We start from the raw sequence: 21,242 nt of genomic DNA, 5'->3' as shown, positions 1-21,242 counted from the left end.
TACCATACATCTTTTTCTGACTATAAACATAATGAGACTAGAAATAAATTACAAGGAAAAAAAAACCTGTAAAAACCACAAACACATGGAGTCTAAACAACATGATACTAAAGAAACCAAGGAGTCAATGAAGCCATCAAGCAAGAAATTAAAAAACACATGGAGATGAATGAAAATGAAAATACAATGGTTCAAAATCTTTGGAATACAGCAAAACCAGTCCTAAGACTGAAAAATATACTGATACAGGTCTGTCTTAAGAAACAAGAAAAAGCACAATACAACAAGCTAACCTTAAAAAGAAAAGAGGAAAAAACAAAGTTCAAACTGAGTAGAAGGAAAGAATAATAAAGATCAGAGCAGAAATAAGTGATACAGAAACTAAAAAATGACAGAAAAAATCAGTGAAACCAAGAGCTTGTCCTTTGAAAAGATAAAATAGATAAACCCTTAGCCAGACATATCAAGAAAAAAAAGAGAAAGGACCCAAATAAATAACATCAGAAATGAGTTAGAAGTAACAAGCGACACTACAGAAATGCAATGGATTATAAGAGAATACTACAAAAAATTATATGACAACAAATTGAGCAACTTAGAAGAAACAAATAAATTCCTAGAAAAATACAATCTTCCAAAACTGAATCAGGAAGAAATAAAAAATCTGAACAGACAAAATACTAGTAACAAAATCATGTAATCATCTTATTAGAAGCATAAAAGCATCTTACAAAATTCAACATCCATTCATGATGAAAATTCTCAACAAACTGAGTTTATACGGAACATATCTCAATATAATGAAGGCCATATATGAAAAACCCAAGTTAACACCATATCTATGGTAAAAACCTGAAATCTTTTCCCCTAAAATCAGGAACAACACAAGGAAGTCCACTTTTACCGCTTCGATTCAACACAGCATTAGAAGTCCTAGCTGTAGCAACAACAACAACAAAATAGGAAAAAAAAAAGAAAAAGAAAAAGAAAAATGGGTAACAGGCATCCAGTACTGGGAATGAAGAAGTTCAACTGTCACAATATGCAGATGATATGATACTATACATAGAAAATCCTAAAGATTCCATCCAAAAATCTACTACAAGTAGTAAATGAATTCAGTAAAGTTGCAGAGCACAAAACTAATAGCCAAGAATCAGTAGCATTTATATGCACAAATAAGATAGCAAAAAGAAAAATTAATAAAACTATCCCATTTACTATTGGAGCCAAAACAATAAAATACTTAGGAATAAATACATTTAACCAAAGGAGTAAAAGACTGGTACTCTGGAAACTATAAAACACTTGTGAAAAAAACTGAGGATGACACAGACAAATAGAAAGATATTCCATGCTCATGGATTGGAAGAATTAGTATTGTTAACATGCACATACTACTCGAAACAATCCACAGATTCAAGCAATTCCATTGCTACAGTTCCTCCCAAAATAACAACATTTTCTCACAAAACCAGAACAAATAATAATAACGTTTATGTAGAACCACAAAGATCCTAATAGCCAAAGTAATCTTGAGGAAGGAAAACAAAGCTGGAAGTCTCACAATTTCAGATTTCATGATATACTACAAAGCCATAGTAATCAAAACAGTATGTTACTGGCCAAAAAATAGACACATAGATCAATAGAACAAAATAGAGAGCCTGGATGTAAATCCACACTTATGTGGTCAATTAATCTATGATAAAGGAGGCAAGAATATACAATGGGAAAAAGACAGTCTCTTCAACAATTAGTGCTGAGAAAATGGACAGCTACTCGTTAAAAAAAAAAAAAATTGGACCACTTTAAAACACCATACATGAAAAAAAAAAACCCAAAACCTCAAAATGGACCAAAGATCTAAATGTGAAATTGTAAACCATAAAAATCCTAGAAGAGAGAACAAACAGTAATTTTTATGACATAAGCCATAGTATCACTTTTCTAGATATGGTTCCTAATGCAAGGGGGGAAAAAAAAGCAAAAATAAACTATTGGGACTACGTCAAAATAAAATAAAAACGCTTTGTCCTGCAAAGGAAACCACCCACAAAACAAAACTGAATGGAAGAAGATATGTGCAAATGACATATCTGACAAGAGGTTAATATAAAAATATATAAAGAATTTATACAACTCAACACCACAAAATCAATCTGATTAAAAATGGGTAGAGAGGCTCTCTGCTCCTCCCCGTTTGACAGACAGCCACACCTTCTCGTGCAGTGCCGGCTGAGACACAATGATGAAGGTCGTAGTGAATAGATTTGGCCATATTGGGCAACTGGTCACCAGTGCCGCTTTTAACTCCAGCAAAGTGGATACTATAACCATCAATGACCATTTCATTGACCTCAACTACATGGTCTACATGTTCCAGTATGATTCTACCTATGGCAAATTCCACGGGACAGTAGAAGCTGAGAACAGGAAGCTTGTCATCAATGAAAAGTCCATCTCCACCTTCCAGGAGTGAGATCCTGCCAACATCAAATAGGGTGATACTGGTGCTGAGTATGTTGTGGAATCCACTAGGGTCTTAACCAACATGGAGAAGGCTGGGGCTCACTTGAAGGGCAGGGCCAAGAGGATCATCATCTCTGCTCCTTCTGTTAATGCCCCCAAGTTCATGAGGGGTGTGAACCATGAGAAGTATGACAACTCCCTCAAGATTGTCAGCAATGCCTCCTGCACCACCAACTGCTTGGCTCCTCTGGCCAAGGTCATCTATGACAACTTCAGCATCATGAAGGGACCATGAGCATCTCCTATGCCATCACTGCCACACAGAAGACTGTGGATGGCCCCTCCAGAAAGCTGTATGTAGCATGATGGCTAAGGGGTTGCCCAGAACATCATCACTGCTTCCACTGGTGTGGCCAAGGCTTTAGGCAAGGTCATCCCTGAGCTGAACAGGAAGCTCACTGGCATGGCCTTCTACATCCTTACCCTCAATGTGTCTGTTGTGGATCTGACCTGCTGTCTGGAGAAAGCTGCCAAATACAACAACATCAAGAAGGTGGTGAAGCAGGCATCAGATGACCCCCTCAAGGGCATCCTGGGGTACACTGAGGACTAGGTTGTCTCCTGCAACTTTAACAGTGACACCTACTCTTCCACCTTTGATGCTGGGATTGGCATTGCTCTCAATGATCACTTTGTCAAGTTCATTTCCTGTTATGATAATGAATTTGGCTATAGCAACCTGGTGGTGGACCTTATGGTCCACATGGCCTCTAAGGAGTAAGAGCCCCCTGGACCACCAGCCCCAGTGAGAGCAAGAGGAAGAGAGAGGCCCTCAGCTGCTGGGGAGTCCCTGCCCCAACTGATCCCCTGAAACACTAAGAATCTCCCAACCTCCACCATCTCCATCCTAGACCCCTGAAGAAGGGGAGGGGCCTGGGGAGCCCTACCTTATCACATACCATCAATAAAGAATACTGTATCCAGCCAAAAAATAAAAGGGTAGAGGGCCTGAAGAGACATTTTTCCAAAGAAGATATATAGATGGGCATCAGACACGTGAAAAGATGCTTAACATTGGTAATCATCAGGGAAATGCAAATCAAAAGCACAATGAGAAATCACCTGACACCTGTCAGAATAACTAAAATCAAAAAGACAAGAAATAACAAGTGTTGGTGAGGATTTGGAGAAAAAGGATCCCTTGTACATTGTTGGTGGGACTGTAAACTGGTGTAGACACTGGGGAAAATAGTATGGAGATTTCTCTGAAAATTTAAAATATAAACACCATAGCATCCAGTAATTCCACTTATGGTATTTTACCCAAAGGAAATGAAAACAATAATTTGAAAAGACACCTATGAAAAACACCCCTATGTTTATTGCAACAATATTTACAACAGCCAAGATATGGAAGCAATCCAAGTGTCTATCAATAGATAAAGGGATGAAGAAGATCTGGTACACACACACACACACACACACACACACACACAGAGATATTATGCACCCATAAAAAAATGAGATTGTGCCATTTGTGACTACATGGACAGACATAGAGAGTATTATGCTAAGTGAAATAAGTTAGACTGAGAAAGACAAAAACCAGAGGATTTCACTCACATGTGGAAATTAAGAAACAAAACAAATGGACAAAGGAAAAAAAAAAGAGAGACAAACCAAGAAACAGACTCTTAACTATAGAGAACAAACTGATGGTTATTTGAGGTGGGGGGAAGGATGAAGAAGATGATGGGAATTAAAAAGTATACTTATCATGATGAACGATGAGTAATGTGTAGAATTGTTGAATGGATAAAGAAAATGTCTCTCTCTTTCTCTCTTTCTCTCTCTCTCTCACACACACACACATACACACACATATTATTCAGCCATTAAAAAAGGATGAGAGGGCGCCTGGGTGGCTCAGTGGGTTAAGCCGCTGCCTTCGGCTCAGGTCATGATCTCAGGGTCCTGGGATCGAGTCCCGCATCGGGCTCTCTGCTCAGCGGGGAGCCTGCTTCCCTCTCTCTCTCTCTGCCTGCCTCTCTGTCTACTTGTGATTTCTCTCTGTCAAATAAATAAATAAAATCTTTAAAAAAAATTTAAAAAAATGAAAAAAAAAAAGGATGAGAACTTGCCATATGCAACAGACAAATGAACCTAGAGAGTACTATGCTAAGTGAAATAAGTCAGACTGAGAAAGACAAATGCCATATGATTTCACTTATTTGATAAATGTAAAAACAAGTCAAATGAATAAATAAACAAAAAGCAGAATCAGTCCTATAAATACAGAGAGCAAGCTGATGGATGCTAGAAAGGTGGAGGTTAAGAGTATGAGCAAAATGGCTGAAGGAGAGTGGGAGATACAGTTATGGAATGGATAACTCATGGAAATAAAAGGCAATAATATAGTTAATGCAGTCATTAATACTGTCATAATATTGTATGATGACACATAGTAGCTACACTTGTAGTGAGCACAGCATAATGTATAAACTTGTCAAATCATTATTTTGTACACCTGAAACTAATGTAACATCTGTGTCAATTATACTCAAATTCAGAATTTTAAAAAATCTATCTAATCTTTGAAAGTCATAATTCATGATTCATTCTTAACACTGAATTCATAGTTAAATCCTATTAAAGTGATGACATAGTAGCTCCCCTTGCCTTCTCAGGATTCCCACTATCATGGCCTATGTCCAGACCCTCAATGCTTCCCATCCAGTAAGTCCTTGTAGTTGATAATGCCAATGCCCACACACATATGGCTACCATATAAAGGCTGCGTCTCACAAACAACTTAAACCCTCAGTCTGAGGGCTTTTGTCTGGGCTTGGAACCAAGGTCAGTCTGCATGAAGGGCAAACCAGAAATGCTGGAGAGATACTCTTTCTAGAAGAAGTCCTCCATAAGCAACAGATGTGGAATTAGAGGGGAATAACTCAGTTTCCTCTCCCCTTGGGTGTGAAAAAGCTGAGAGAGTGTCTACATTTTCTCCCAGAGTTTTGCAGGGGACCTAATTTCCAGTTGCCTGCATGAGTAACTGGCTTTATAATACACATTTTGTTGGCTTCCTTCTCATCCCCCTATCACTTCACCACTTCTTTAATGATTGATCTACTGAGGGTAGACCTGAGGGTCTACCTCTTGGGGAGTACAATCTAAGACAAACCTGTAGTTTAGTGTTGCTCCAAACTCTCAGTCAACTTCCTCAAACACTGCTGCCAAATGAGCTCCCTGAAACTCCAATCTGATTTTTGTCATCTACCTGCTTAAACTCTTCCATTCGCTCCCTGTATCTTTTAGTATAAAGTGTTACCTCTTTGGTTTTGTACCGTCCATGAAGTGATCCTTTTCTACTTCTATAGCTACATTTCAGAACAACCCAAGTCATGGATACTTTGATATGGTCATAGAAAATTAGAAAGCATACAATGATTCCAGCCTTACACTACTGCCCTACCTATGATCTCCACCAAACCCTCTTTTTCATCTAGCTAAGTTTCACTCCATGTCAATGCTGAACACTTATATCTTAAAGAAGCCTTTCCTGTTTTTTATCTTTCTGAATCACATGGCTCATCTCTATATCCATTATCCTCTGTTCTTTCCTCTTTCATAACCTTTGTTAAATCACACATGAATTTTTTACTTAGTTTTCTCCTGCAAAATACTATAAGATTCTTGAGAACAGAGACTTTGGCTCTGATTCTTAGCCACCACTTGGCCAAGAAGAGCTCTCAAAAATAATTTATTAAATAATTACCTAGATGACTAATACCCAGAACAAATTTTTCTATAGGATTTAGGCCATGCTGGATTACGGCCTCCATCTTCTAAAGAAAAGCTAAAACTTCTGAGCCTGGGATTCTAACCACAGAATCTCTCACATCTACCTAAAAGCTTCCTTTCTAACTTCTTCTGCACCTTTCCATGTACCACCTTGCACTTTTCCCTCTGGCCACAATGTTTGTTGTTTTTCTTTTCTCATAGCAAATTTTCCCAGATCACTGGGGCTGCCATTGAGCCACTTCCACTATGTAAAATAGAATGTCTTTTCCATTGCTCCATCAAGAAAATTCCATCTTGGAGCACCTGGGTGGCTCAGTCGGTTAAGCCTCTGCTTTTGGCTCAGGTCATGATCTCAGGGTCCTGGGATCCAGCCCTGCATTGGACTCTCTGCTCAGCAGGGAGCCTGCTAATTCCCCTGCCTGCCTCTCTTCCTACTTGTGATCACTCTCTCTGTCAAACAAATAAATAAAATCTTAAAAAAAAAAAAGAAAATTCCATCCCATGCAGGTTCAATGCACCTTGTTCTGTGTATCCATCATCAATCTTCATGGTTGCAATAGCACTTCGTCACCAGATTTTTAACACTGTTTACCATATAGTGGTATACATAATTGTTTATGAGACTATCTTCCCTCGCTGACTATGGTATCTTCAGGCCAACTGATGTCTTCTGCATTTTCCTTTCTATCCTCAGACAAAAATCTGTCTGATCCTTAGTAAGTGTTTGATAAATCTTTGTTGAAAGTACAAATAAACAAAGATAACAATATTTCAATTGAATTGCATATATTAAAGTACATGTGCTTATGCATATACGAATATTAGTTTGTATACTAAGTAACTTTAATGTTAGATGTTGATAAACAATCTGAACATATATAGGCTGATATTTGATGGCAGTTACTAACAACGAATCAAATTTTAAAGAAAATTATAGATACCCTGAGGAAAATAATATTTTTTATATAAGCAACAGAGGAAAGATCTGGAGCAGTAGACATAAATCTCACCTAATAGGAAAGTAATTTCAAAGGTAGTGATTAAAATTATAATAAAAAATCAAGTCCTTTATTGTATAAGGGCACCAACAAAAACTATAATTCTTTTAAGATCAGAAGTCTAGCTACTTCTCAAAGCAAACAAGTCTATAGACCTCACACTGAAATAAGAGGGAATCCAGAGCTGCCAATTTTACACCCTCATTAAACCAGGGAAGCCACAAATAACTCTTGCTGATGAGGAAATTATGTCAAGTACCAAAATTGTCAAGGGAAAAGTATAACAATATATAAAAATCTCATGGCTTGACTTTAAGATCAGAAATTAATATTCATGATAAACATCAGAGTCAAGGACATAGAGCTGTGCACTCTAGAGTTAAAGGTCTTAATCTCCAATTTTAGAGTAGTCATTAAGTACTGTTTAGACAAACAAAAATGTTATTTCCTCCAGTGGGACTATTAGAGTAAAGAGAGAGCTGTCATATTTGCCTAATTAATGAAAACAATATTCAGCAATCAAAAAAGATTGATATTTTTCAAATGTTTACTTTTTAACCAAAACCTTTGAACAGACATCCATAGCAGCAATTTTCATTAAAAGTATAATTACTTGGAAATTTTAATTTAGGAACTAGAACATTTTCTTTCTTCTGTACAAGATGTCTACATGGGATTTCTATACCATGTCAACAAGGTTAACACACAGGCTGTTACTCTGCACAGTATGGGTTTCCTTAATTAAGAACTTTTCAGAAGGCTGAATAATCTGCAGTGCTCATTCATTTGAAGATCACAGCAGTGGAATCTGGAAGGCACCCCGCTTTGACTTCACTTCCCATGATTCCATTTGTAAATTAAATTGAGCTGAAGAGATAGTCTTTGGAAAAACATTAACTATAGAATACATCTTTAACATATATTAGAAAGAAGACATCTCCTTATAGTCAATCTTCTAATATTTTAGAAGGAGGTATATAACTTGTATTCTTCACTTTCAATCTACTGTGTGCTAGGTACTATGTCAGATGCTGGCTATACTCTGACAGAAAACTCTTTATACACTTACGGTTTTATAAAGCACCCTGTTGTCCTTCGATTGGTATGGGATAGAACTATCCTAAAAGTTTCACCAACACCTGAATATAAATTCTCAAACTTAATGTAGATTAAAAAAATCCTAGATGCATGTTGAACGTTCAGATTCCTAGTCTTTGTTTCCCAAGAAATGCTGATTCAATAGATGAGATTCAGGAATCTTCCTTCCTTCCTTCCTTCCTTCCTTCCTTCCTTCCTTCCTTTCTTTTTTAATGACCACAGCTAATGATTCTTAGAACCTAATTATATACCAGACCATGATATGAAAAACAGTGAGCAGTGATTTACAAGTTTGTTTGTTTGTTTTAGTCACAATTCTCTTAAAAGATCTTGGAAAATCACTTTGAGTTTTTAGGTTGACATTATTTTATAAGTTTGAAGAAGTTTGTTAATAAGAGGGAGAAAATACTAAATATTATAGGAAATGATATAAGACATTGGAAAAATGTTTCATTGCATAATTTAAGAAAATAGGCTTTCACTGTTTTGGGGGGGAATGGTGTAAAACAAATACAAAAGAAAACAGGTATAATTTACCGATGGGTTTTATCAAATGCATCTTGAAAATATGATAGTTCTATAAGATGTTCCAACTACACTTATGTCAGTGTCGCTATTATATGTTGCTTCAGCTAATCTGAGTTAAAAATTATCAATTTGGATTAAGCTTCATATTTACCAGAAATACTACAAGACAGGCAGGAGAGGAAGATCTCTGATTTTAAGAGATTTTTCAAACTCCTATTTCAGGTTATCTATTTGTTTGGCACCTCGATTCTTTTTACATTCTGGGGCAATACATGATAGCACAATTTGGGAAGGAAGAAAGTTGCATCTTTCTTTTATAAAATGAAAAAAAATTCTATTGTGAGTTATCAGGCAATTTTAGACAAGAGTTACACATGGAAGTTGAGTTTCAGGTGATGAATTCCCTTCAAATGACTTTTGTGGGACACCCCTTGCAAATTCTTTGTGTCACCCCAGAAATACCTGGGATTCAGTTGGAAGAGCACAGCCTTTGAAGGTTAGCCTGTATAGCAAGTGGGCTAGTTTGGCCAGTAGGTGACTCCCAGTCACCCTGTTCTTTTCCTTCTTAAAACCAGGGCACAACTAATTGCAGTGTCAAAGGCTCTTTTACAGAAAAGACCTCCAACTAAAGAAGGAGCCTAGTCTGGCTTAATCCTCTGTTGTGCTTTTGATGCCTAGGCCAGTAACTGGTTTATAGTAGGTGCTTAATAATCTGGAAAATTCATTCAATTTACAATGAATACCGTATCAAAAATTCCTAACCAAATTAACTACAGCAACTTAGATACTACTAATTATAAAACTTCTTCAGGTAAAGAAATAATATTTTTGATTTAATGAAAATTAATGTCTAGTTTACCATTTAGTAGATACAGATTTAAGATCAAAAAGACAACCTAAGCCTTAACATTTAAATATAAGGGATAAAAATTTATTATGAGATTATCATAATCATTCTTCAAATACAATAGCTGTCAAAAATTAATTGTGTAAAAAATCCTACTTTTTTGAAGAAAATAGAGGAAAGTCTGCTTGAAACCTTGTAAAAAATAAGTCAATTATAAAATGCTTTTAAAAAATTTATTCAAAAGTAATAGATATAAGGATATAAGTATATATACTTAAAGTATATAATGTGATGATTTGCTATGTACATTATAGAATGATTACCAAGATCAAGACAATTGATATACTCATGATCTAATTGTAAAATCTTTTAAAGAAATAAATTATGGGGGCACCTGGGTGGCCCAGTGGGTTAAAGCCTCTGTCTTCAGCTCAGGTCATGATCCCAGGGTCCTGGGATCTCAAGTCTTGCATCAGGTTCTCTGCTCAGCAGGGAGCCTGCTCCCACCCCCCCCAACCTCTCTGCCTGCCTCTCTGCCTACTTGTGATCTCTGCCTGTCAAATGGATAAATAAAATCTTAAAAAAAAAGAAAGAAATTTTTATGAGTATCAGTGGTTATGGAATCAGGGGATCTAGCTTGATTTCAGCATTCTTAAATATTAGTTTTGTGGCTGAATATCCTTTCCACATCTATGTTACATGATTCTAGGCTAAATAAGATCTGTACTTCCTAGAAATATTCAAGAATGATGTGACATTACAGTTTTCAAACAAAAGCTAAGATCCGCATGTAGTTATTTAAAATAAAAAAAAATTAAAAATTCAGGTTTTCAGTGGCACTAGGACCATGGAGTGACCTTGTGAACAAAAGTCACATGCTGAGAATGGCAGGGTGTAAAGCAATGCAGCCTGGGTCTTGCCAAACCCTTGAACTATCATACAAGTTCTGGAATGCCTATTTTTATAATTACTTTACATGCGGGAATAAACTTTTCTTAAGCCACTTTTCTATAATATGAAGTATAGCTAATTTTGTGGTATTGCCTTGAAATGATTTTTTCTTCTTTTCTTTTTTTTTCCTTTTTTTTGGCTTAAGAATAATATATTTTCCTGTAACTATTGGATCATACTTCAAATGTTACTCATTCAGTCTATAACCTTGAGTCTTTTACATTATTGTCTTTTATGACCTTCATGGGAAAAAATGGATAGCTCCAGATCTATAATCATGAGATACAATGAAATCAGTTAAATCTTATTCGATTACCTCTTTTAAGTTTTTGTGTTATAAACTCAGATTCCATATCATGAAGCAGTTACTAGATGGAGACTTGCCTGAAAGTCAGAAACACTTCTGTAAACCTGAATAAATCTAGGTCACAATAAACTGTTGAGGAAAGTCATATTGATTCTTCATCTAAGATTAATGGAATATTAATATAAGGAGTTTGTATGTGTCCTGACCATTGTTAACTGGTGATAAATTTACTTCTTAGGCACTGGGAAATTTTCTAGGAACCAGAATTAGAAATACCTGAAAGACCAGGGATTTTGCCAATCAATTCTTCTTCAGAAATGTTAATGAGGTTATTCTGTAATTGGCTGTATGACTTAGAAACTGAGCAGACGCAGCTCTTGAGGGCAGGATGTATTTTTATATGTTAGGGATAGGTATGGTGTTACTGAGAACATTATTTCTTAATTCTTTCCAAAATTTTAGAGAAAGCAGGCTATGGAAACAAACAAAAAAAAATAGAAGTTTGTTCAATAATATGCATTACTCACTCAACAATTACCGATAGAGTTTTTACCAAGTATAAAACAAAAATAGGATACTTAGTCATTTCAGTATATATGGCAAAAATGGCTCCTAATCGTCCCTTAAAATGTGTTTCTCCTTATTCCTCAGTATAGCAGATGCTGTAGGTATCCAGCTCAAAATTTCTTCCCCAGCTTTTGTTCCCATGTCCCAGCTGCTGTGAGTGTTCACTGCTCAAGGCTCACATCTCTACCCTTTTCTCAGTAATCACCTTACCATGACAAGAGGCACCTGGACTGAAATAACTAAACAATCCAGATCCTGGACCCTCACTTCAAGGCAGAATAAATTTTGTGGTAAAATTTATGTTCCATAGCTCCCTGTGGGATAAGGCTGAGGCTAAACTTTTGAAAACACATTTGTGTCTGGCATTTTCCCCACTCCTGAGAGCACTGTCTCCATATATCACACTTGTGCAAAAATCCCTATCCTGCACTTTTCTTCTAAGGAAATGAATTTAAAGATCTCAGTAATATACTTTCTGTATTGTTATCATATATGTAGGTACTACTAATAAAAAGTACATATCTGAGCCACCACTACGGTATGATGCAACTATGTGAACAAGTACTGCCCTGTGAAACAAAAGTAACCTCCAGGATTTGTTCTTAAGGGTGGGAAGGATCGTGTTCTTTGTTCTTGTCATTACATTTTGTGGCCTGTAATACCATGGATATGATGGCTAGAGCTTCATCTTAGAAAATAAGGATGAGGACTGTACTCTAGGGAGAGCAGTGATGCTACAGAACAAACCTGAGACCTAGACAATTAGGCAGATACCATGCAAGGTCTGAATTTCAATTCAATTCTTTAAGTTACTGTTATTTCAAAGATTCTTGGTATATACAAAAAGCTGTTGCCACCCTTTTGCACTCTTGGTATGAATGTCAAGTGGTCCAATTGCTATGGAAAACAATATGGAGGCTCCACAAAAAATTAAAAATAGATCTACCATAAGATCTAGAAATTCCATTTCTGGGTACATAGCCAAAGAAAATGAAAACAAGATTTCCAAGCGATCTCTGCATTCCTATGTTTAATGTAGCATTACTCAAAAAGTCAAAATATGTAAAAAACCTAAATGCCCATAGGTGGATGAATGAATGAAGAAGATGGGGGAGGTATACACATACAATTGAATATTATACAGCCACAAGAAAGGAGGATTTCCTGCCATTTATGACAAAATGGATGGATCTTGAGAGCATTATGCTAAATGTGATAAGGAAGATGTGTGCTGTATGATGTCTTAAATGTATGTGAAATCTAAAAAATTCAAACTCAGAAAAAGCAGTAAAAAAGTGGTTACCAGGGGTGGCACCTGGGTGGCTCAGTGGGTTAATCCTCTGCCTTCAGCTCAGATCATGATCTCAGGGTCCTGGGATTGAGGCCCGCATCAGGCTCTCCTCAACGGGGAGCCTGCTTCCCCCTCTCTCTCTGCCTGCCTCTCTGCTTACTTGTGATCTCTCTCTCTCTCTGTGTCAAATAAATAAATAAAATCTTTAAATTAAAAAAAAGGTGGTTACCAGGGCATGTGGGGTAGGGGGGATAAGACTTGTATTGTTTAAAGGTACAAACTTGCAATGACTAGTAAATAAGACATACAGATCTAATGCACAGGGTACTGAATATAGACAACAATGTTTTACTATAGTCATGTAAAATATAATAGAGGTGCTAAATATCACAGCAATCACTTTATATTACAGTATATAAATGTATCATATTAATGTGCTATATATCATAAATTTACATGTAACATGTCAAATGTATTCAATACAAAATTTCTTTAAAAACAGAATTTTAAAAAGTAGACCATCCTCTAACTGTGACAACTGATAAAAAGATTTTTCTTTGTTAGATTTCAATGGCCATATATGCATTATCAGAGATGAAAAGGTGAACAAAACATTTATTTTCTGCCCTTAAGAAGCTAATGGTCTACAGCACCAAAGCAGCAATTTGAAAAGCAACTGGACCATACCTGACTATGATTCATTAGCTATTCTCAAATTGTCTCTCAGAATCCCAGGGGTCAGCTGGGACTTTCTCTGGTAATAGAGAGGATAATGGGTACTATTCCTGCTCTCTCACTTCACATTGCCAGTGCTGGAACTGGCAAGTGCCATCTATGTATTCCCTTCACTTTGAAGGACCTGGCCAACTTGCCCCATACCCATGCTCTCCTGTGGCCCTGCTCTCTTGCAGGCCTATTGCAGCCCAAAGGCTTACCCTTCCCCAGTACATTCTCCTAGCTCTAGTACAGTCAGAAAGCATCTCACTTACATTTTCTCACACAATCCCACTTTAGTTAATGGCACTGCCCTAAACCTGTACTTGTCTGTGGCTCTGTTGAAGCCAGAGGGCTTACCCTGTACCTAGCTTCCCAGTGGACCCACTGAAGCCAAGGGGCTTGCCCAAGACACAGGCTCCCCATGGCCTTGCTAAGGCAGTGGCCACATGAAGTCTACACAGGGGATGTCCCTTGAGTCCCTTGAGTTCCTGGTGCTGAGGGAAACCTATGTTTCAGGACTCCCACAGAACTGAATCAGTCAGAGACAATACTTGGCAGGCTACTGTCCTGACACTGAGAGCAAACTAAATGCACTCTACCTTCCTATGAAAAGGCCTTGCCACTTTTCCTTGAGCTACAGTTTGACGGGAAGACATCAGACTTGCCACATATCTAGAGGCTATGAAAGAGTTCTCAGGGAACATAAACTGGTGGACACCATCATTGCTGTTTCCTCTGGCCTCCCTACAACTTGACAAGACTTCCCAAAAGAGTCTATACACACTCATAGAGCCTCATTTTTGTAATTCTATACCTCCAGATCTCCTGGTCTGAAGACCAGCTGAGATTATGATTGTGGTCCCACAGGATCATATCTATTTGCATAGCTTAAAAGATGCTGCCATGGGCTCCTGGGTGGCTCAGTGGGTTAAACTTCTGCCTTCAGCTCAGGTCATGATCTCAGGGTCCTGGGATTGAGGCCTGCATCAGGCTCTCTGCTTGGCAGGGAGCCTGCCTCCCCCTCTCTCTCTGCCTGCCTTTCTGTTTACTTGTGATCTCTCTCTGTGTGTCAAATAAATACAATCTTTAAAAAAAAGAAAAGATGATGCCTGGAAGTCTGGCTTGCAGTCAACATGAGCCTAGGAGTAAGTAAGATTCTTCCTCTTGGATCACTGAAAGTCCTGGAACATCCTCAAGAATAAGGCATATTAAGAATAAATCAAGTGGTTTAAACAATCACAAAGGTATAAGAGACAACCAAGAACTAGGGCAAGGTTGAACAAGAAAGTTCATTGCCTCAAAAAGGCTACTCTGTCAAGATAGAAAGACATAGCTGTCATACCTAATACAAAAAAGCAAACAAACAAACACAGAGAGTGAGGTAAAATGAGAAAACAGACAATAGGTTCATAATGGAAGAACAAGGAAAAAAACTCAGAAAAAGAATTTAATTATAGGGAAATTAGTAATCTACTAGATAAAGAGTTCAAAGCATGGCCATAAAAATTCTTTCTGAACTTGAAAAAAGAAAAAATAAACACAGTGAAAAGTTCAACAAAGAGATAGAAAACATAAGAAAGTATAAAACAGAAGCCAAAGTGCTGAAGAATACAATAACTAAGCTGAAAAATACACTAGAGGACTTCAGCAGCAGTAGAAGTAGAATGTAGTATGAAGTAGAAGTATGGATCAGTGAGCTGAAAGATAAAGCAATGGAACTCAACCAGACAGAACAACAAAAAGAAAAAGAAACTATTTTAAAATGGCTATAACTTAAGAGATCTCTAGAACAGCAACAAAAGGAATAGCATTTGCATTATAAGGGTCCCAGAAGGCAAAGAAAATGAGAAAGAGGCAGAAAACTTATTTGAAGAAGTAATGGCTGAAAATGTCCCTAATTCAGGGAAAGAAACAGACATTCATATTCAGGAAGCAAGAAACTTCCAAAGAACATGAACCCAAAGAGAACCATACCAAATATATATTATAATAACATATCAAAAGTTAAAATAAAAAAAAAATCTTAAAAGGAATAAGAGAAAAACAAATTTTTACAAACAAGGGATTCCCCCCACCCAAACCCATAGGCCATCAGCAGATTTTTCAGTAGAAATTTTGTAAGCCAGAATAAAGTGGCATGTCATATTTAAAGTTCTGAAAGGAAACAAAAACAAAACCAAAAATCCCCCTACCAAGAATACTCTACCCAGAAAGATTATCATTCAGATTTGAAGGAGAGATGGAGTTTTCCAGACAAGCAAAAGTTTAAAAAGTTTATCACCACTGAACTGGCCTTATAAGACATATTAAAGGGACTTCACTAAGCTGAAAAGACACGACACTAATTAATAACAAGAAAAAACAACAAAGTAAAAATCTCACTGGAAAAGGTTAATACATGGTAGAGGTAGTAGATTAAACAATTAGGAAGCTACTAAGAAGGTAAAAGACAGAAGTAGGGAAACTAAAACCACAATAGTCACTTAAGGGGTACATAAAATAAAAATATGTCAAAAGTGACATTGGAAAAAGGGAGGGAATAAAAAAGTACTTTTGGAATGTGTTCAAATTTTAGTTGCTATCAACTTAAAATAGACTGTTGTATGCATAAGGTGATACACATGAAGCTCACCGTAACCAGAAAGGAAAAGCATTCAATAAATACACAAAAGAAAATAAAAAAGGAATTTAAACATAATAATAAAGAAAATGAGAAAGGAATCTAAACATGACTATAAACAAAGTCATCAAACCACAAAGGAAGAGGGAAAGAGAAGAAAGGAAGAAAGAACCTCATATACAGTCAGAAAACAATGAACAAGATGGCAATACATACCTATTAATAAGTACCTTTTTAAATTAATTTGTTTTTAATTTCAGTGTAGTTTATAGACAGTTACATTAGTTCCAGGTGTACAACATAGAGATTTAAGTTTATATGCTGTGCTATTCTCACTACAAGTGTAGCTACCATCTGTCACCCTACAGTGCTATTTTAGAATCATTGACTATGTGTCTTATGCTGTGTCTTTTATTCCTCTGACTTATTCCATAACTGGAATCCTGTATCTCCCACTCCCTGTCCCTTATTTTTCCCATCAACCCATCTCCATTTGCTCCAGCAACCATCAGTTTATTCTCTGTATATACAGGTCTGATTCAGCTTTAAATGTAAACAGACTGAATTCTCTAATAAAAAGACACAGAGTTGCTGAATGGAGAAAATCAAGACACATCTTTAAGTTGCCAAAAAGAGACTCAGTTCAAAGTAAGGACACATACACACTGAGAGTGAAGGAATGGGTAAACATATTCCATGCAAATGGAAACAAAAAGAAAGCTAGGATTGCAATACTTACATCAGGCAAAAAAGAGTTTAAAACAGACTGTTAATAAAAGACAATAAGGTGAACTACATAATGAAAATGGGGTCAATCCAGCAAAAAGATATAAAATTTATAAATATATATGCACCCAACACAGGAGCACTAAATATATATAAAACAAGTATTAACAGACCCAAAGGGAGAAACCAATAGCAATATAATAATAGTAGGACATTTTAATTCCCCATTTATATCAATGGGTAAATCATCCAGAGAAAAAATTAATAAGAGAACATTGGTTTTAGGGGCCTGGGTTTTGAGCCTGGGTGGCTCAGTGGGTTAAAGCCTCTGCCTTCAGCCCAGGTCATGATCCCAGGGTACTGGGATCAAGCCCCACATCGGGCTCTCTGTTCACCTGGGAGCCTACTTCCTCCCCTCTCTCTGCCTGCCTCTCTGCCTACTCTGTCTGATCTCTGTCTATAAAATAAATAAATAGAAAACCAATGTTTTCTTTTTTTTTTGAAAGATTTAATTTATTTATTTGACAGAGAGAAAGAGAGAGAGCACAAGCAAGCGGAGTGGCAGGGAGAGGGAAAGGGAGAAGCAGGCTCCCCACTGCACAGGGATCCTGACACAGGCCTCAATACCAGGACCACCCCAGACAAAGGAACCCGGTGCCCCAGAAAATGTTGGTTTTAAATGACACATTAGACCGACAGATTTAATAGTTAGATACAGAATATATCACCCAAAAGCACCACAATACACATTCTTCTCAAATGCACATATGTAATTCTCCAGGATAGATCACATATTAGGCCACAAAACAAGTCTCAATAAATTAAACAAGACTGAGATCATATTGAGCATCTTATCCAACCACAATGGTATAAAACTAGAAATCAATTACAAGAAGAAAACTGGAAAAACTACAAATATATGGATATTACATAACATTACTGAACAACTACTGGGTCATAGAAGAAATCAAGGGAGAAATAAAAATACCTAGAGACAAAAGAAAAGAGAAATACAATATACCAGTATCTGTGGGATGCAATGCAACTGGTTATAAGAAATAACTTCACAGTAATACAGTCCAACCTCAAGAACCAAGAGTAATCTCAAATAAACAATTTAACTTTACTCCTAAATGTACTAGAAAAAGAGGAACAAATGAAACCTAAAGTCCATAAAAGGAAGGAAATAATAAAGATCAAAGTGAAAATAAATGAAATAGAGACTAAAAAGACAATAGAAAACATCAGTTAAACTATGAAGTAGTTCTTTGAAAAGATAAACAAAATTGAAAATTCTTTCGACTCACCAAGAAAAAAGAAGCCTCAGATAAATTGGAAATAAAAGAGGAGTTACAACTAATATCACAGAAACACAAAGGATCATAAGAAATTACTATGATCATTTATACATCAACAGATTAAACAATTAAGAAGATGGATAAATTCATAAAAATTTATAATGTTCCAAAACTAATTCATCAGGAAACAGAAAATCTGAACAGATCAATTACTAATGAGGAGTTGAATCAGAAATCTAAAACCTCCCAACAAACCAAAGTCCAGGTCTAGACCACTTCCCTGGTGAAATCTATCAAACATTCAAGGAATACTTAATATCTATTCTCAAATTCTTCCAAAAAATTGAAGAGGAGGGAGTACTTCCAAACTCATTTTGAGAGACCAGCATCGCTCTGATACCAAACCAGACAAAGATACCAAGGAAATAGAAAATTACAGGCCAATATTCTTGATGAATATACTGCAAAATGTCTCTATAAAATATTTACAAACCCAATTCAACAATGCATTAAAAAAGCATATAAGATTATCAAGTGAGATTTATTATGGGGATGCAAGGATGGTTCAACATCTTCAAATCAATCAATGTGATACATCACATTTACAAAACAAAGGATAAAAAATATATGATCATCTCAATAGATGCAGAAAAAAATGTGACCAAACTCAACATCTATTTATTATAAAACTTCCATCAAAGTGGGTGAAGAGGACGCACACCTAAACATAATAAAGTTCATATATGACAAACCCAGAGCTAACATCATACTCAATTATGAAAAGTTTAAAGCTTTTGCTCTAAGGTCAGGAATAAGAAAAGGATGCCAACTCTAGCCACTGATATTCAACATAATATTGGGAGTTCCACACAAAGGAATTAGTGAAGAAAAAATAGACATCCAAATGGGAAAGAAGTGCAACAGTCCTATTTGCAAGTGACGTGATACCATATATAGAAAACCCTAAAGAGTATACAAACAAACAAACTTAGAACTGATAAATAAATTCAGTAAAGCTGCAGGTACAGAATCAATATACAGAAATCCATTGCATTTTGTAAGCTAAAAACCAACTATCAAAAAACAAAATTAAGAAAACAATCCCAGGGGTGTCTGGGTGGCTCAGTGGGTTGAGCCTCTGCCTTCAACTCAGGTCATGATCTCAGGGTCCTGGGATCAAGCCCTGCATTGGGCTCTCTGCTCGGCAGGGAGCCTGCTTTCCCATCTCTCTCTGTCTGCCTCTGCCTACTTGTGATCTCTCTCTCTGTCAAATAACTAAATAAAATCTTAATAAAAAAGAAAACAATCCCACTTACAACTGTATCAAAAATAATAAAATAAAAAGAAATAAATTTAACTAAGGAGGTAAAAGACCTGTACACTGAAAACTAGAAGACACTAATGAGAGAAACTGAAAAAGACACAAATGGAAAGATATTCAGTGCTAATGGATTTGAGATATCCCACACCTGTTAAAATGGCTATTATCAAAAAGACAAGAAACAGTAAGTGTTGGCAAGGATGTAGAGAAAATGGCAGGCTCATGTACTGAACGTAAACTGGTGCAGCTAATAAATAATATGGAGGTCCCTCAAAAAACTAAAAGTAGAACTACCATGAGATTGAGCAATTCCACTTTTGGATATTTATCCAAAAAATTAAAAACAATAATTTGAAAAGATAAATGGACCCCTACACTGATTGCAGCATTATTCACCATAGCCAAGATAAAGAAAAAACCAAAGTTGTGGATGAATGGATAGAGTATGTATTATCTATATAAAATGGAATAATACTTAGCCAAATAAAGAAGGTAATCTTGGTCAAGATGGTGGAGGAGTAGCAGACTGAGATAACATCGGGTCACAGGAGTTCAGCTAGATAGTTATCAAACCATTCTGAACACCTACAAACCCAACAGGAGATTGAGGAGAAGAAGAGTAGCAATTCTAGAAACAGAAAACCGACCACTTCCTGAAGGTAGGATGTGCAGAGAAGTGAATCCAAAGCAAGGGGAAGAGAGACTGCAGGGGGAGGGGCCAGCTCCTGGCAAGCAGTGGAGCAACGGAGCACAAAATTTGAACTTTTAGAAGTCTGCTCCACTGAAGGATATCACTCCAGAGGCTAAGCGGGAGTGGAGCCCACATGGGAACAGTGTGGTCTCAGATCCCATGGGGTCATAGAAGGATCGGGGGTGTCTGAGTGTAACAGAGCTCACAGGTATAAGAGCAGGGAAGCTGGCTACAGGGATGGAGCCAAAGAGTGAGCTCTCAGCTTAGGGTTACATTCAACTGTGATCTGCAGCACAGTCGGGCCATTGCTCTTTGAGCAGGGACACCACAAGTGGCAGATACAGGGAGACTCATCTTTCTCTGCTGGAAAAGCAGTGTGGCAGGAATCTGCTGGGTTTGGAGACTCCAAATGGGGCTGTGTGCCAGACAGAAACACACAGTCACAGGCTGGGTAAGCTTGGAGCATGGCCAGAGACCAGGGAGATGGGAGTGATTGAGAGCTTTTGTCCGAGGGCACACTGAGGAGTGGGGCCCTGAGCTCTCGGCTCCTCTGGGCCAGAGATTGGGAGGCTGCCATTTTCATTCCTGTCCTCCAGAACTCTACAGAAAGCATTCAGGGAACAAAAGCTCCCAAAGCTCCCAACCAGAGCAGATTACTTAGCCTGGCCCCTGGCAAGGGTGGCACAATTCCACCTCGAGCAAAGACATTTGAGAAGCACAACAGGCTCCTCTGCCAAATCAGCAAGAACATTCAGCCAAGACCAAGCTCACTGATCAAGGAGAACAGCAGAATTCCAGAGGAAGGGAAAGCAATGCTTGGGATTCATGGCTTTCTCCCCATGATTCCTTAGTCTTGCTAAGTTAATTAATTTTTTTTAATTTTATTTTTTTCTTATTCTAATTTTTTTAACTCTACCTCATTTCTCATTTAACGTTTTTTAACTAGTTTATCTTAAGTATACCTTTCTAAAAAATATTTTTAAAGCTTCACTATTATAGTCATATT

At 37.0% G+C, this 21,242-nt stretch overlaps 1 protein-coding gene and 1 pseudogene across 2 annotated transcripts in view; one reads left to right on the top strand and one right to left on the bottom strand.

Moving 5' to 3' along the window:
* IL1RAPL1 (interleukin 1 receptor accessory protein like 1) overlaps positions 1-21,242 on the bottom strand; it is a 1,474,879-nt gene that overhangs the window by 704,363 nt on the left and 749,274 nt on the right. The gene's annotated exons all lie outside the window — the stretch shown is intronic.
* Positions 2,249-3,362, top strand: LOC116582693 (annotated as a pseudogene).

Source organism: Mustela erminea, chromosome X (genome assembly GCF_009829155.1).
Source record: "Mustela erminea isolate mMusErm1 chromosome X, mMusErm1.Pri, whole genome shotgun sequence".
NCBI classification, from domain to species: Eukaryota; Metazoa; Chordata; class Mammalia; order Carnivora; family Mustelidae; genus Mustela; species Mustela erminea.
Note: the sequence above shows the minus strand (reverse complement) of the source record. Positions and strands in the feature narration are given on the sequence as shown.